The sequence below is a fragment of the Pongo abelii genome, chromosome 12 (genome assembly GCF_028885655.2).
Source record: "Pongo abelii isolate AG06213 chromosome 12, NHGRI_mPonAbe1-v2.0_pri, whole genome shotgun sequence".
NCBI classification, from domain to species: Eukaryota; Metazoa; Chordata; class Mammalia; order Primates; family Hominidae; genus Pongo; species Pongo abelii.
In genome coordinates, this window is record NC_071997.2 from 105,420,874 (window position 1) to 105,436,879 (window position 16,006).

The 16,006-nt window shown below is 45.5% G+C and overlaps 1 protein-coding gene across 3 annotated transcripts in view; it reads left to right on the top strand.

Moving 5' to 3' along the window:
* The first annotated feature begins 7,742 nt into the window (after window positions 1-7,742).
* GTF3C2 (general transcription factor IIIC subunit 2) overlaps window positions 7,743-16,006 on the top strand; it is a 32,229-nt gene continuing 23,965 nt past the window's right edge. Inside the window, exons 1-2 of one of the 3 annotated variants that reach the window (XM_054546656.2) lie at window positions 7,743-9,325; window positions 15,689-15,764. The gene's annotated coding sequence lies outside the window, so the exon portion shown is untranslated. 3 annotated transcript variants of the gene reach the window in all.

Consider the following 16,006-nt stretch of genomic DNA (forward strand, 5'->3'; position numbering starts at 1 on the left):
CTCTGCTGCCTTTGTTTCTCTTTTAGTATCTCCACCACTTAAGTTAGGAGTCCAGACTCCACAACCCCTTTTATCACCTGCTACTAACCTCAGACCTTTGTGAAGACCTGCTCAGGTAACTAGCTCCATGCCAGTGCATTGGGTCTAACCTGAAGACCCGTATAAAGAACCAAAACTACCCAAATCAATCATTCATTGAGCATCTACATGCCAGACACTAAACTGGGTATGAGGAGGAATATGAAAACAAATAGTCCTGGGCTGAGTGCAGTGACTCATTCCTGTAATCTCAGCATTTTGGGAGGCTAAGGCAGGGGGACTGTTTGAGCCCAGAGGTTTGAGACCAGCCTGGGCAACATGGCAATCCAGTCTCTACAAAAAATAAAAATTAGCTGGGCATGGTTGTGCTCATCTGTTGTCCCAGCTACTCAGGAGGCTGAAGCCGGAGGACTGCTTGAGACCAGGAGGTAGAGGCTGCAGTAAGCCATGATTGTGCCACTGCACTCCAGCCTGGGTGACAGAGTGAGACCCTGTCTCAAAAAAGAGTCCTAACCTTATAAATTAGCATTTGTTGAATACTTACTGTGTGTCAGAAACTGTTCTGAACCCTTTCCTACCCATTTAGGAAGATTAATACAACTCTATGAAGGCTGGGCGTGGTGGCTCATGCCTGTAATCCTAGCACTTTGGGAGGCCGAGGCAGGCAGATCACCTCAGGTCAAGAGTTCGAGACCAGCCTGGCCAACGTGATGAAACCCTGTCTCTACACTAAATACAAAAATCAGCTGGGTGTGGTGGCGCATGCCTGTAATCCCAGCTACTCCAGAGGCTGAGGCAGAAGAATCGCTTGAACCCAGGAGATGGAGATTGCAGTGAGCCGAGATGGCACCATTGCACTCCAGCCTGGGCAACAAAGCAAGGCAACATCTCTAAAAATAAAAATAATAATACAACTCTATGAAGTAAATGCGATTTTACAGATGAGATAATGGAAGCATAGAAAGGTTAAGTTGCTTGCTCAAGGCAACACAGCTCAGACACAGAAAGGTTAAGTTACTTGCCCTAGGTAACACTGCTAGTCAGTAGCTAAACCAGGATGTGACCTCAGGCAGTCTGGATCTAGAAATTGTGCCCTTAACTTTTGTGCTATATTCCCTTAAGGAGCGCTTACCATGGCATAAGAAGATAGTATCTACGGTATGAGGTAACCCAGTAGTATGAACAAAAGATTGGTGAAAACTTACAAGTCACATCTAACCTAGTCCTTGAAAGATAAGTTATTGCCCAGTTAGGGAAGAAAAAAAAAGAAGAAACAGCTTGAACACAAAGAATAGGCCTTAAAGTGAGTGGCCAATGTAAAAGTGTCACATAGTATAGGAAACAGCTTGAACACAGAGAGTAGGCCTTAAAGTGAGTGGCCAATGTAAAACTGTCACATAGCATAGGAAACAGCTTGAACACAAAGAATAGGCCTTAAAGTGAGTGGCCAATGTAAAAGTGTCACATAGCATAGGAAACAGCTTGAACACAAAGAATAGGCCTTAAAGTGAGTGGCCAATGTAAAAGTGTCACATAGTATAGTGAGGCTAGAACTGAGTCTTACTGTTGAGTGATCAAACTGCAAAGGTAAGTTGGGGCCAGACTGTGAGTCCAACCACTGGTTAGCTTAAAATGAAGAGTTATCTATTGGGTATACATGTGTGTTACTGAATTTTTTTTTTTTTTGAGACAGAGTCACTCGTCTCCCAGGCTGGAGTGCAATGGCACTATCTCGGCTCACTGCAACCTCCGCCTTCTGGGTTCAAGCAATTCTCTTGCCTCAGCCTCCCAAGTAGCTGGGATCACAGGTGCCTGCCACCACACCTAGCTAATTTTTGTATTTTTAGTAGAGACGGGGTTTCACCATGTGGGTCAGGCTGGTCTTGAACTCTTGACGTCAAGCAATCCACCTGCCTTGGCCTCCCAAAGTGCTGGGATTACAGGCGTGAGCCACTGCACCCAACCATTTTATCAAAAATTTTTTTTAATACTTTAAGTTCTACAGTACATGTGCACAACATGCAGGTTTGTTACATAGGTATACATATGCCATGTTGGTTTTATCAAAATTTTTTAAGCAGCGTAAAAGTAGAACTATACAAAGAATCTCCATGACCAGATGCAACAGTTATCAAATTTGCCACATTTACTTTCTTTTTTTGTTTTTCCCTTTTTTTTTTTTTTTTTTTTTTTTGAGACACAGTTTCACTCTTGTTGCCCGGGCTGGAGTGCAATGGTGCAATCTTGGCTCACTGCAACCTCTGCCTCCTGGATTCAAGCGATTCTCCTGCCTCAGCCTCTCAAGTAGCTGGGATTATGGTCATGTGCCACCATACCCAGCTAATTTTGTATTTTTAGTAGAGATGGGGTTTCTCCATGTTGGTCAGGCTGGTCTTGAACTCCCAACCTCAGGTGATCGGCCCGCCTCAGCGTCCCAAGGTGTTGGGATTACAGGCGTGAGCCACAGCGCTCAGCCTTGTTGTTTTTCCTTGATGAAGTTACTTTAGATCAAATCCAAGCATTATATCATTTCACTCCTTTAACTTCAATGTCTCTTAAGAAATATGGAAATTTACCATAATATCACTTATTAAATCATACTTTCTTAGTATTCAATCCATAATCAAATTTCCTTGGCTGAAAAATGACTTGCAGTTTGACTCAAGATCCAAACAAATCCACACATTACATTTGGTTACATTTCTTAAAAAGCAGTCTCCTCAGCCGGGCATGGTGGCTCATGCCTGTAATCCCAGCACTTTGGGAGGCTGAGGCAGGCAGTTCACGAGGTCAGGAGATGGAGACCATCCTGGCTAACACGGTGGAACCCCGTCTCTACTAAAAATACAAAAAATTAGCCAGGTGTGGTGGTGGGCGCTTGTAGTCCCAGCTACTCGGGAGGCTGAGGCAGGAGAATGGTGTGAACCCGGGAGGTGGAGCTTGCAGTGAGCCAAGATTGCGCCACTGCACTCCACTCCAGCCTGGGCGACAGTGAGACTCTGTCTCAAAAAAAAAAAAAAAAAAGCAGTCTCCTCTCCCCTTTTTACATTGACATTGGCTTATAGCCATGTTGATTGTCATGAAATGTTCTGCATTCTAGATTTGACTGTTTGCTTTCTTATGTTGTCATTTAACTCATTCCCTATGTCCTGTATTTCTTTTTTTTTTGTTTGAGACGGAGTCTTGCTCTGTTGCCCAGGTTGGAGTGCAATGGCGCAATTTCGGCTCACTGCAACCTCTGCCTCCCAGGTTCAAGTGATTCTCCTGCCTCAGCCTCCCAAGTAGCTGGGACTACAGGTGTGCATCACCACACCCAGCTAATTTTCTTTTGTATTTTTAGTAGAGACAGGGTTTCACCACATTGACCAGGCTGGTCTTGAACTCCTGACCTCAGATTATCTGCCTGCCTTGGCCTCCCAAAGTGCTGGGATTACAGGTATGAGCCACCACGCCTGGCCCCTAAGTCCTGTATTCCTATTCAATTTTTTGGGCAAGAATGTTTAATAAGTGGTTCTGTGTGCTTTATATTGCCTCACATCAGGAGGCAAACAATGACTGGTGGTTTCATGTTCAGTGATGAGTGGGTCCAGGCATTTTAAAGCTTCCTAAAACCTCTTTAGGGATTTCATCCACTGGTGACTGTTGCCTGAATTATTTCATTGGGACATGCAAAATGGTGATTTTTTTCTATCATTCTTTGCACAATTACTAGCTGTTAATCTATAAAAAAAAATCCTGGGCTGGGCAATGGCTCACACCCGTAATCCCAGCACGTTGGGAGGCTTAGGTGTGCGGATCACCTGAGGTCAGGAGTTCAAGACCAGCCTCGACAACATGGTGAAACCCCGTCTCTACTAAAAAAATACAAAAATTAGCCGGGAGTGGTGGCGGGCGCCTATAATCCCAGCTACTCAGGAGGCTGAGGCACAAGAATTGCTTGAACCTGGGAGGCAGAGGTTGCAGTGAGCCAAGATCTCACCACTGCACTCCAGCCTGGGTGACAGAGCGAGACTCAGTCTCAAAAAACAAACAAAACCTTCCTCTCATCAGTTATTTTGAACTAGAGTTCATACTGGAAAGGCAAGATAAATGCCTTACTCTTCCCTTTTTTTTTTTTTTTTTTTGCCAATTTTCAGGAATTGGTCACTACTTTCAATGGTGTAGGATGAGTAGCCGATATTTTGGCTTTTACTTTTTTTTAAAGATCATTATGAATACATGGATTTCTATATATTGAACATACTACTTAATCATCAAAATTAAGCAGAGGATCAACAGGGTTGCTTTATGCTTTAGAAAGATAACCGGGCCAGGCATGGCAACTCACACCTGTAATCCCAGCACTTTGGGAGGCATAGGCAGGAGGATTGCTTGAGCTCAGTAGCATGAGACCTGCCTGGGCAATATAGCGAGACCTCATCTCTATTAAACAACAACAACAAAAAAATCTGGATGTGGTGGTATACATCTGCCGCACACCCCAACTATTCAGGAGGCTGAGGTGGAAGATTGAGGCTGCAGTGAGCCGTGATTGCACCACTGCCCTCCAGCCTGGGTGACAGAATAAGACCCTGTCTCAAAACAAACAAACGAACACCTAGTAGAAATTAGAGGCAGAGAAGTAGATCAGTGAAAAGATTGGTTATAAATCAAAATTACAAATGCACCTAAAACTTTGGTTCACAATTCCTCTTCTAGGAATTATCCTACCCATATAGTTACACATTTGAAGTAATTTAGATGTAAGGTTACTTATAGCAGTGTGGTTTATAATAGCGAGGGACCGTTGTTTATAACAGCAAAACCACGTAAATATGCATCAATATCAACAAGGCACTAGTTATACCACATCCATCCAATTAAATGCTAACTAGTTATAGCACAGAATGAGAAAGGTTTTTGTGTACAGAAATGGAATAATGGCCAAACCCAGTGACTTACACCTGTGATCGCAGCACTATGGGAGGCTGAGGCAAGAGGATCACTTCAGGCCAGGTGTTCAAGACCAGCCTGGTCAACATAACGAGACCCCATCTCTAGAAAAAATTTAAAAATTAGGCCAGGCACGGTGGCTCATGCCTGTAATTCCAGCACTTTGGGAGGCCAAGGTGGACGGATGACAGGGTCAGGAGTTCGAGACCAGCCTGACCAATATGGCAAAACCCATCTCTACTAAAAATACAAAAATTAGCCGGACGTGGTGGCGTATGTCTGTAATCCCAGCTACTCAGGAGGCTGAGGCAGGGGAATTGCTTGAATGGGAGGTGGAGGTTGCAGTGAGCCGAGATCGTGCCACTGCACTCCAGCCACGGCGACAGAGCAAGACTCCCTCTCAAAAAAAAAGTTAAAAAATTAGCCAAGTGTGGTGGCTCACACCTGTAGTCTCAGCTACTTGGGAGGCTGAGGCAGGGAGATTGTTTGAGCCCAGGAGGTGGAGGCTGAGGCAGGGAGATTGTCTGAGCCCAGGAAGTGGAGGCTGCAGTGAGTTGTACTCCACTGCACTCCAGCGTGGGTGATAGAGCAAGACCCCATCTTGTTAAAAAAAAAAAGTAAAATAAATGGAACAATCTCCAAAGTACACTTAGTTAAAAGAAAGTAGAGGACAGTGTATGTAGTTGCTGTTTGAATTAAAAAGAGGGAAAGATATATACATACATTTGCCCCTCTGAATCTGTTGGGTTCCGCATCTGGATTTAACCAACCACAAATTGAAAATATTCAGGAAAAAAATTTCATTTTTACTGAACATGTACAGACTTTTTCCTCGTTATTCCCTAAACAATACAATGCTATTTACATAGCATTTACATTGTATTAGGTATTATAAGAAATCTATGGCTGGGGGGGTGGCTTACGCCTGTAATCCTAACACCTCCAGAGGCCAAGGCAGGTGGATCACCTGAGATCAGGAGTTTGAGACCAGCCTGGCCAACATGGCAAAAACCCATCTCTACTAAAAATACAAAAATTAGCCGGGCATGGTGGCGCATGCCTGTAATCCCAGCTTCAGGAGGCTGAGGCAGGAGAATCGCTTGAACTTGGGAGGCTGAGGCGGGTGGATCACCTGAGGTCAGGAGTTCAAGACCAGCCTGGCCAACATGGCAAAAACCCGTCTCTACTAAAAATACAAAAATTAGCTGGGCATGGTGGCACATGCCTGTAATCCCAGCTACTCGGGAGGCTGAGGCAGGAGAATCGCTTGAACCTGGGAGATGGAGGTTGTGGTGAGCTCAGATCACGCCATTGCACTCCAGCCTGGGAGACAAGAGCAAAACTCTGTTTCAAAAAAAAAAAAAAAAAGAAAGAAATCTAGAGATGAGCAAAACTTTGTCTCAAAAAAAAAAAAAAAGAAAGAAATATAGAGATGAGTTCAACAATATGCAAATACTATGCCTGGTTTTTTTTTTTTTTTTTTTTTGAGCCACGGTGCCCGGCCATACTATGCCATTTTATATAAAGGACTTGAGCATCCACAGATACGGGTATCTGCCAGCCCAGGAGAAAATCTAGAAAATCTCAACAAATGGATACTGAGAGACAACTGTATTTACATTTGGGTATAAATACATAAAATTTCTTGGACTGAAAACAAGAAACTTATGAATTGCCTGGGTGGCTGGAGACAGAGCTGGAAGGGAGTCTTCACCTTACAAACACCCTTGTTATCTTTTGTATTTTGAGCCATATGAATGCTTTATTCCAGAATAGAATTATTTATTTTAAAAAAGAGATTGGCGGCCGGGCGCAGTGGCTCAAGCCTGTAATCCCAGCACTTTGGGAGGCCGAGGTGGGTGGATCACGAGGTCAGGAGATTGAGACCATCCTGGCTAACACGGTGAAACCCCGTCTCTACTAAAAATACAAAAAATTAGCCGGGTGTGGTGGCGGGCGCCTGTAGTCCCAGCTGCTCGGGAGGCTGAGGGAGGAGAATGGCGTGAACCTGGGAGGCAGGGCTTGCAGTGAGCCGAGATCTTGCCACTGCACTCCAGCCTGGGTGACAGAGCAAGACTCCTTCTCAAAAAAAAAAAAAAAGAGATTGGCAGCCGGGTGTGGTGGCTTATGCCTGTAATCCCACTTTGGGAGGCTGAGGTAGGCAGATCACTTGAGATCGAGAGTAGCCTGGCCAACATGGTGAAACATCATCTCTACCAAAAATACAAAAATTAGCTGGGTGGGGTGGCACATGCCTGTAATCCCAGCTACTCCAGAGGCTGAGGCAGGAGAATTGCTTGAACCCAGGAAGCAGAGGTTGCAGTGAGCCAAGATCGTGCCACTGCACTCCAGCCTGGGAGACAAAGCAAGCCTCCGACTCAAAAAAGAAAAAAAAAAAAATTTTGCAATAGTTTAAGTCAAAGGTAGCCTAATCTGAAGCAGCAGGAATGAAAAGACAGATTTGTTCATTACAGAAGTAAATACTTGAAACTGAAAGCTACCCATCACACAAGCACTGCTAGCTAAGACAAAGAGAGAGGAAGACTCTTGGGACTGGGTGTCCTTATCCTCCCTCTTTTAGGTCTTAGCTATCTCCTCCGATAGTTTTCTTATATATTTTGTTCAACCAAGGGAATTTAATGAGTGAGATTACCTGGGCAGAGAAAGGTTTGTTTACTCCACCCCTTTGTTCTCCATATTTATACATCCTGCACTCTTCCTCCTCCAGATATGGGGAGACTTGTGAAATTTATTTTTTTCTTTTTCATATCTTGGTAACAGCAAAAGAGACCTGTGACATTTATATGGCTTTATATGCCTCAGGAAAAGACAGAAACCTGTTGCACTCGTTCCTTCTCCACCAAATCTCACCTCCCTTTGAGGGAATGGGGCAAACTCTCTGACCAAGGTCAAGGACCAAGGCCAGGGCTCACTCTCATAGTACAGCCTGCCCTACTCAGGTCACACTGTTCTTTTTTCTTTTCTTTTTTGAGATGAAGTTTCGCCCTGTCACCCAGGCCAGGGTGCAATGGCGTGATCTGGGCTCACTGCAACCTCCACCTCCCAGGTTCAAGCGATTCTCCCTCTTCAGCCTCCTGACTACAGGCCCGCGACCATGCCCGGCTAATTTTGTATTTTTAGTAGAGACGGGGTTGCACCAAGTTGGCCAGGCTGGTCTCGAACTCCTGACCTCAAGTGATCCGCCCGCCTCGGCCTTCCAAAGTGTTAGGATTACAGGCGTGAGCCACCGCGCCCGGCCTTTTTTTTTTTTTTTTTTTTTTTTTTTTTTAATAGAGACGGGGTCTCGCCGGGCGCGGTGGCTCACGCCTGTAATCCCAGCACTTTGGGAGGCTGAGGCAGGCGTATCACGAGGTCAGGAGTTCGAGACCAGCCTGGCCAACATAGTGAAACCCCTTCTCTACTAAAAAAGACAAAAATTATCCGGGCTTGGTGGCGGGCGCCTGTAATCTCAGCTACTCGGGAGGCTGAGGAAGGACAATTGCTTGAACCCGGGAGGCGGAGTTTGCAGTGAGCCGAGATCGCGCCACTGCACTCCAGCCTGGGGACACAGCAAGACTCCGTCTCAGGAAAAAATAAAAATAAAAATAAAAACGGGGTCTCACTATGTTGCCCAGGCTGGTATCGAATTCCTGGGCTCAAGTGATCCTCCCCCGCCTTGGCCTCCCAAAGTGCTGGGATTACAGACAGGAGCTACCATACCCAGCCAAAGCTATGCTTTTCTACTCCTACTCCTTCCTTTCCTTGCCCTCTTTCCAAGCTCTCTCGGGCCCATCCCTGACTTCGCTACTGGCAGAATCCTCCAGCGGCCCGCGGCGAGGACTTCTTTGTCTCCCAGACTCCGTCTTCGGCTCGGATGCCGCCAGGGTTGCAGGTACAGACACTCAGGTCTAGCTGGCTCTTCCGGCCACAGGCGCGGCAGTCTGGCCGGAAAGGCCGGATTCAGCGATCCAGAGCGCGAGCCCAGCCTGGGAGTCCGCCTACTCCCGGCTCCCGTCGAGGCCGCGTGGGATCCTGTTGGCCGCGCAGGCGTCGATCTTCCCTTTTTGACACTGCAACTCCCATGAGGCCCTGCAGCGTCCCTGGCGCCGCTGAAGACGCCCTGGAACTCGGCCGGCTTTGGAGGGCTCGGTGAGTCTGGCCGCGCTGCATTATGGAATACAGAGTCTAAGAGAAAACTAGCCCGGCACCGACTCCAGACCAAGCACACGTGTTTACCTTGTGCACTGGGGTGGGGGCGTCAGTGAAGAGCAGCTAACAAGATTTCGTCATAAGACCGCGACCAGACAGGCGGCGCCATCTTCGAACTTAGACTTCCGGAAGGACTTTGGCGAGGGTGAGTGTATCGCCGCAGCGGGTGTGTGGGGGGCCCCACAATTACTCCTCCCCCTTCTTTTGCCATAGCACTAAGATATTGGGAACAAACTCCTGGCTCCGCTCTTCTCCCAGCCACAGCAGCGCGCCTTTCAGCGTCTGCGCTCCTACAGAGCACCATCATGCTCCGCACCTTCCCTTCTGTGGCCACCGTGCACCCCCCATCTCTGCAAGCCTCGGGTCTTGCCCTCCTCCCCCACGCGGTGTCGGTAACGCGGAAGCCTGTGTCCGGGCCTAGGCGCTGCGTACATAGCGTCCCTCGAACTCGGCGAACCTACAGTAGTCCTTGTTAGAAAAACCAGGGCTCCTCTCCCGCACAGGCTAGGGGAGAAATCTGCCTTCACGTCCAGGACTGAAGAAGGGCAGGTGATGACCCCTAGAGTGGTTGTGGGTCAGTCTCTTTCAGCTGTGTCCCAGCCTCTTCCTCGAGGAGGCTCTTTAACCCCGAGGGTTGTGCCCCGCGCGCTGCAACGCCATTGGCGTAACCAAGGGCCAGTTGTGTTTCCCTATCTAGTCCTTTTGTCCCGTGGCAAGTTGGCTGTCTGTTGGGGAAGTCAGAGGTGGCGACTTCAACTCCGTCGGAGGCAACTCACTTTGTTGGAGGGTTGTATAGGGTATGGACAAACCTCTTTGTTCCAGAGGCATATACAATTTTAAGTCAATCCCGTGCCATCACTATTTTTGCAATTTCTTATCAATTGTACTATTGTTTTCTGAATAGTTCTCTTTAAGTTGACTTACTTAAAAAGTTTAAATGCATTATTCTCGACCTAAGCAATATAAATGAAACCGTGGGTTTCATGGGCTACTTATAATTGTTTATGTAAGTTGAAATAAAAGCACTAGTCATTAAAATGTTCGTTTTCGTACCGTTAAAATCATCTTGCATACCGCCAGTTGTACCCTAGAAACACTTTAGGAAACAATATGTTAAGCCAAGCAGTGTATTCAAAGTAATTTCATACTTAAGGTGCATTGTTGTGTCATTATTTTTTTCTTGGCTGGGGAGGTCAGGCTGGCATCCTGGAGCAGCATGGGAACCAGACAGATTGGGGTGCAATGGAAGATTTTAGAAACTCTAGTATGAATTTACTGATCATCTCTTCCTTTACTGTGTATCCAAAATTTGTACCGTCACATCCTGCTGCTGCCTTCCATGAGAAGTGTATTTTTTCTTTTTTTTTTTTTGAGACGGAGTTTTGTTCTTGTTGAACAGGCTGGAGTGCAGTGGCGTGATCTCGGCTCACTGCAACCTCCGCCTCCCGGGTTCAAGCGATTCTCCTGCCTCAGCCTCCTGAGTAGCTGGGATTACAGGCGCGTGCCACCACGCCCGACTACTTTTGTATTTTTAGTAGAGACGGGGTTTTACCATGTTGGTCAGGCTGGTCTCGAACTCATGACCTCGTCATCCGCCCATCTCGGCCTCCCAAAGTGCTGGGATTACAGGCATGAGCCACCGTGCCTGGCCAGGCAAATTATATGTAAAGGCAATTCATAAAAGACATATGGATGTCCAATATATAGAAAGAAGTTGCTAACACCAATTATTATCAATGTAAATAAATAGAGTGGGGAATAATTCTTTCACCTATCAGATTGGCAAAAATTAAAAAGATCAGTAAGGGTATGATAAAATGGGTACTAATATACATAAATAGTTTTAATTTTGGTGAGCCGTTTGGTAGTATCAGATTTTGAAATATGCATATTCTTCAGTGTAGTACGGTAATTCCATGTTCAGATGATTATTCGAGAAAAATAATTTATTGATGAATTAATGAAGAGATTTGTACTAGAATATTTATTGCAGTATTTTTTGCAATAGTATTTTAACTGAATTGTTCATTAAATGAAGATTGTCTAAATAACTAATTCTATGGAATGCCATGCAGCAATTAGGAAGAATGAGATAAATATATGTATACTGATGTAGAAAATCCTTAAAAAAAAAAAAACCGGAATCTTCCTCTGTCACTCAGGCTGGAGTGCAGTGGTGTGATATCGGCTCACTGCAGCCTCTCCCTCTGCCTCCTGGGTTCAAGTGATTCTCCTGTCTCAGCCTCCCGAGTAGATGGGATTACAGGCGCCTGCCACCACGCCAGGCAAATTTTTATATTTTTAGTAGAGATGGGGTTTCACCATGTTGGCCAGGCTAGTCTCCTGACCTCAAGTGATCCATCTGCCTTGGCCTCCCAAAGTGCTGGGATTACAGGCATGAGTCACAGCACTTGGCCTAGAAAATCCTTAAGACGTGTATAGAAGCTCTCTTAACTGATTTCCAGTTAGCTCCTTATGTTAACTGACATATTCTATTTCCTCTCTAAATGCTTGAAGCTTGAAGGTTTTTCTCCTGTAGACCTGGTCAGTCTGCTTCCAGTAGTTGAGTTGAATGCTTGCCAAGAGTCACTGTATTGGTTCCCACTTTTTTTGAGACAAGATCTTGCTCTGTCACCCAGGCTGGAGTCGAGTGGCATGATCACAGCTCACTGTAACCTTGAACTCCTGGGCTCAAGCGATCCTCCTGCCTCAGCCTCTCGAATAGCTAGAGCTACAGGTATTTGCCACCACACCCAGCTAGTTAAACTTTTTTTTTTTTTTTTTTTTTTTGTAGAGACAGGGTTTTGTTATGTTGTCCAGGCTCCCACCTTTTTTTTTTTTTTTTTAATGTTTCGCTTTGTCTTTATACATATGTCATAGGCTGGACGTGGTGACTCAAACCTGTAATCCTAGCACTTTGGAAGTTGAAGCGAGAGGATCACTTGAGCCCAGGAATTTGAGACCAATCTGAGTAAGATAGTTGAGACCCTGTCTCTACAAAAAAAATAAAAATTAGCTAGGCCTGGTGGTGTGTGCATGTGGTCCCAGTGACCTGAGAGGCTGAGATGGGAGGAGCACTTGGGCCCAGGAGGTCAAGGTGGCAGTGAGCCATGATTGCAGCACTGCACGCCAGCCTGGGTGACAGGGGAAAGAAATTTTAATATGAAAGAGTTATTGTTTCTATTAAAACTAAGTTGATTGGGAGGCCGAGGGGGGTGGATCACCTGAGGTTGGGAGTTTGAGACCAGCCTGGCCAACATGGTGAAACCCCATCTCTACTAAAAGTATAAAACTTAGCTGGGCATGGTGGCACATGCCTGTAATCCCAGCTACTCAGGAGGCTGAGGCAGAAGAATCACTTGAACCCCAGAGGCGGAGGCAGCCGTGAGCAGAGAGCATGCCACTGCGCTCCAGTCTGGGAGACAGAGCGTGACTCTGTCTCAAAAAAACAAAAAACTAAGTTGAACCATAGATGGTTGGTTGCTGCTTTTTTTTTTTTTTTTGAGACAGAGTCTAGCTCTGTCACCAGGCTGGAGTGCAGTGGTGCAATCTTGGCTCACTGCGACCTCCTGCAAGCAATTCTCCTGCCTCAGCCTCCTGTGTAGCTGGGATTACAGGGGTGTGCCGCCACACACAGCTAATTTTTGTATTTTTAGTAGAAATGGGGTTTCACCATGTTGGCCAGGATGGTCTCGATCTGCTGACCTCATGATCCGCCCACCTCAGTCTCCCAAAGTGCTGGGATTACAGGCATGAGCCACAGCGCCCAGCCTTTTGCTGCTATCTTTATAGTATTTTATATCAAGTAAAAGTTTTCTAAAAACAATTCTAAAAAAGTAAAGGAAGCAAACTAAAACTAAATTGAATGCTTTAGAAAGACAAAAGAGGTGAGTTTGCAAACAAAAAAGCTGCCAAATAGGTGTGAATGAGACAACTGTAAAAAATTGAGGAAATTTTGTAAAACTCTGGAATTTTACTGCTCATGAATTGCTTCTCAAGAAAAGTGAATGTTTCAAGAAAAGTGAATGTTTCAAGAAAGTAGTGTTGGAGCAGCTGAGAGGTCAACTTGAATGAGGCTGAGAAATGTCCATTGGATTAATAATACAGTGATTATTGATGATTTTAACTTCACTGATGAGTTGGGGGATAACATGCTTGTTAGGATGATGCAGGGAAATTAAAATAATCAAGGAGCTTTTATTTATATCTTAAACTTTTTTTATATCTATATACTTTTATTTATGTCTAAAAGTTTGACTGTAGGAGGAGGAGAATATTAGTGGGAGGAGGAATATGGGATGAAGGATAGTTATGTGTGAAGATGAGAATTATAAACGTATTTAAATACTGTTTGGAAGGAGCCAATGGAAAAGAAATGGATAAACAGTAGTTCCAGTTCCATTAGGAGATGGGGGAATGGGGCTAGAACACAAGTGAAAGGTTTGGTGTTAGAGAGTGAATGAAGGTGTCAGAGGCAGGGAGTGTTAGCTTACTTGGCAAGAAGTTGAAGTATCTCCCACCTAACGGCTTTGGTTTTGTTTCCGAAATCAAAAGCAAAATCATCTGCAGAGAATCGGGATCAGAGAATGTGTAGGGGGAGAGCATGTAGGGGCTGACCAGAGAGAGTGGGATTGCCGGTGCTCAGCAACTTAGATTCACACATAGAAGAGTTGGATGGCTGAACTTACCAGGGCTTGAGTTTTGCTAAGCATGTGGAACAAGAAGATGAAAAGAATATCAACAAGAATCTGATTGAAATGAAGGAATCTAAACTAGATAGGATGTGGCTGACATACAGAGAAATTGGAGAGATCAAGGGATAGTGGCTTGATATAGCTGGAGAATAAAAGTGATAGTGGGTAAGCAGTCTAGCTGTAATGATGGGAGATCAGATAGTTAGATGTCTTAGTGATTTTGGAGGTTAAGAGGTTTGGGTGATGACAAGGTTCAGAGAATGACAGCAAAGTGAGTAGCTGCGGTTTAGCTGAATGTTCTAAGCATCAGAGGAACAAGATTTTTACAAGATGAGGGGTGTGTGGGACTGTTGGTCTGCAAGTGGCATTGCAGAGGAATTGAAGAGACTGATCCCACTTTGAACCCTGAGGTAGGTGGGATGTGAGTGAATGAGCAGCCTCCACTTGAGAGCCTGGAAAGTGAGAAATTTCATTTTCTGGAATTTTTTGCATCCAAGATTCTGAATATGATTTAGGTTTTACAAATCAAATATGCTCCTGGAGAACTTAAATTTGAATCTGATTTTAGAGAGGAGAAAGGCAGACCAGGAGGCATGTATTTGCTGGTGCAGATTTTGGCAGTGATGAGGTTCTGGATCAGGAGCTAGAGAAGCGGCTTTCCCATTTAGTTAGGTCACTTTCTGATTACTGCAGACACAACTTGTTTATGGAGCCATTGGCTGTGGTAGGGGCTTGTTGATTCAGCAGGTGGTTTCCCATCATAGCATATGTTTTGTTATTTTATTTTATATTTTTGACATGGAGTCTCACTCTGTCGCCCAGGCTGGAGTGCAGTGGCGCGATCTCAGCTCACTGCAGCCTCCGCCTCTCAGGTTCCAGCGATTCTCCTGCCCCAGCCTCCTGAGTAGCTGGGACTACAAGTGCACGTGGCACCATGCCCACCTAATTTTTGTATTTTTAGTAGAGACGAGGTTTCACCATGTTAGCCAAGCTGGTCTCAAACTCCTGACCTTAGGTGATCCACCCGCTTCGGCCTCCCGAAGTGCTAGGATTACAGGCATGAGCCACCATGCCCGGCCTGCTATTTTTTATTTTTAGATACAGGGTCTTGCTCTGTCAGGATGGAGTGCAGTGCCACAATCATAGCTCACTGCAGTCTTCAACTCCTGGGCATAAGTGATCCTCCCACCTCAGCCTCCCGAGTAGCTAAGACTGCAGTTGCATGCCACTACACTCAGCTAATTTTTTTTTTTTTGAGATGGAGTCTTGCTGTGTCGCCCCAGACTAGAGTGCAGTGGTGCAGTCTTGGCTCACTGCAGACTCTGCCTCCTGTGTTCAAGCGATTCTCCTGCCTCAGCCTCCCGAGTAGCTGGGATTACAGGCATATTCCACCATGCCTGGCTAATTTTTATAATTTTTAGTAGAGATGGGGTTTCACCACTTTTGGCCAGGCTGGTCGGGAACTCCTGACCTTAGGTGATACACCCGCCTCAGCCTCCCAGAGTGCTGGGATTACAGGCGTGAGCCACTGCACCCAGCCTCAGCTAATTTTCAAAAAAAATTTTTTGTAGAAACAAAGTCTTGCTGTGTTGCCCAGGCTGATCTTGAACTCCTGGCCTCAAGTGATCCTCCCACCTTGGCCTCCCAAAGTGTTGAGATTACAGGCATGAGCCACTGCACCCAGCCCAGCATATGATTCTTGAGCCAGCAGCTGTAAATAAGAGCACCTTCCCAGTTTGATAAGCACTTGTTCCTACCAACTGTTTTTCCCTCAACCCTCCTCGTGATCATTTATTTATGCAAGTGTTTTTCAGCTTGAGTGTGCGTCAGAATCCCCTGAAGGGCTTGTTAAAACACAAGGTGCTGGCCCCATCGAGAATTGCTGATTCGGTAGGTCTGGGGTAGAACTAGGAATTTGCATTTTAACAAATTTGCAGGTGATACTGATGCTGCTGTTTCTGGGGCCACACTTTGTGAACCACTGATATGAACTGTTTAATACCGTGTAGTGAATTCCTTTCTGCTTGAACTGATTGGAGAGGATTCTGTTCTATGCAACTGAACCAATATGGGGGGAATGTTTATTTTATTTATGTTTTCTTTGTTGTTATCTACTTTGTCATTGATTAAAA